This window comes from Myotis davidii, unplaced genomic scaffold, assembly GCF_000327345.1.
Source record: "Myotis davidii unplaced genomic scaffold, ASM32734v1 scaffold97, whole genome shotgun sequence".
In the NCBI taxonomy this organism is placed as follows: Eukaryota; Metazoa; Chordata; class Mammalia; order Chiroptera; family Vespertilionidae; genus Myotis; species Myotis davidii.
This window is the reverse complement of record NW_006289392.1, coordinates 4,212,793-4,214,742: the sequence shown is the minus strand read 5'-3', so window position 1 is coordinate 4,214,742 and position 1,950 is coordinate 4,212,793. Positions and strand designations below refer to the sequence as shown.

Genomic DNA, 1,950 nt, shown 5'->3' with positions numbered 1-1,950 from the left:
TCACCATCACTGGGACAGAGTGTCAGCCTGTGGACCAAAGGGTCCCAGGTTCCATTCCAGTCAAGGGCACATACCTCGGTTACAGACTCCGCCCCAGCCTGGGCCCTGGTCGAGCGCGTGCAGGAGGCAACCAATCGATGTGTTTCTCTCACATCAGTGTTTCTGTCTCTCCCTCTCTCTCCCTAAGAATCAATGGAAAGTATCCTCGGGTGAGGATTCACAACAACAAAAAAAGACCATTCAGACATTCAATGACCAGCTACCGAACACCAGCCTGGGTCAAGCACCATGCTCAGTCAGGGCTACCAACCTGGTTACACATGATCATATAAAACGTTAAGCACATGAAGGGACGTAACAAAATACAATGGGACACAAAAGGGCAACTAAGCTTATTCTGGAGATGAGGCCCATGGAAGTGGTGGTTGCAGGATAAGCGGCGGCTCCCCAGGAGGGGAGAGGGGAATGTATGGCAGCAGCAGCGTGCACAAAGGCAGGGCAGGAAAGAACACGGGGGCAGAGAATTCATTGTGACAACAAAAGTTTACAATCACTGAACCCTGCCTACATTCCAAGAACTGCGCTAATGCTTACATACATCATCTCACCTTATCCTCTCAGCTAGGAAGAGAGTGTTGTCCCCATTTTTCAAATAAGGAAACTGAGTCTCAGCAAGGTTTAAATGAGTGGTTCCCAATGGGGCACATGCCCCACAGGGGGGCAATTTGATTGTTAAGGGGAGCAATTGGAGAATGAGTTATTAACGGTGAATTTTTTGCATTTCTTATGGTTCTAGGGGCTTCATATACAGTCTTATTAATATATTGTGACACATGTATGCATTTTAGTTCTCTATTATGTTTTGAAACTTTATTTGCTATCTTTTCATGTCACTTCATATTATTGTTTTCTTAACAATTTCTTAGTGATTTCTACCTCAGTACTTCAACTGTCCTTTCGTTCTTTGATTTTTCTCTTTCATGGAGGTCATGTTCTTTGGAAGCTTGTTTAGACCAAGTTAATGGCCTTTTAGGCTTCCTCCACATGAATAGGAGTTCACTTTTTGAATAATAAGAATTGTATGTCACGGGGGGACATCAGGATTTTAGAGATGCTTAGGTGGGGAACCACTGGTTTAAATAAAACACAATTTGTCCAAGGGGCACAGCCAGTAAAAGGCACAGCAAAGCATGTGCACACCCACATGCACGCGATTCCAAAGCCTGAGCCCGAACCACTCCGGCCTGCCCAGAGCCAGGGGACGGTGGGAGGAAGGGGCGCACGGTAAAGGACAGTGTCCTGTGCCTGAGGAGGAGTGGTCACGGATGTCACACAATCAGGGCGGCTGTGCAGTAAGCACTGATTCGAGGAGGGCAAGCACAGAGGCCGAGGGTCCACGGAGGAAGTGACCCTGCAAGCACAGGCAAGAAACTGTGAACTCAAGTGGTGGCTGTGAGAACGGGAAGGAAGGGCCAGATTCTCTGGTAATTAGGAGAATTACTGGGCTGGACGTCTACACCCAGTAAGGGAGAGTGAGGTGCACTTAAGTCAGAGCACTTAAGCCAGTATCCTGTTCAGGGTTATCTTGTCATTTCTGCACCTTGCCAACAGCGCACCTAGCATGCCAGCCAGAAGAGAGGAAATCCCCAGCAAGTGTCTGCTGCAAGCATTAGAGGAATTCCCGGTGCAGCTGGGCCTCGTGAATGGTGACGTCCCTCACGGAGACAGGAAGAACAAGAGGAACAGATCTGAGCTCAGGAAAGAGCCTGGCTGGAGCCATAGTTAGTGGGAATCACCACTAAATAGATGGTAACCCAACCTCGGGGTGAAGTCACCCAGAGCTGCCTGTGGTGGGTAGAGTGGAGGGGCTGCAAAGGCAACTGAGGGAGGCTGTGTCAGAAAAACCCCGAGAGCCCCCAGTCCTAGGAAAGGTTGCCGGTTCGTTGCAGG

The 1,950-nt window shown here is 49.1% G+C and overlaps 1 protein-coding gene across 1 annotated transcript in view; it reads right to left on the bottom strand.

Moving 5' to 3' along the window:
* CEP164 (centrosomal protein 164kDa) overlaps positions 1–1,950 on the bottom strand; it is an 89,214-nt gene that overhangs the window by 86,240 nt on the left and 1,024 nt on the right. The window lies entirely within an intron of this gene.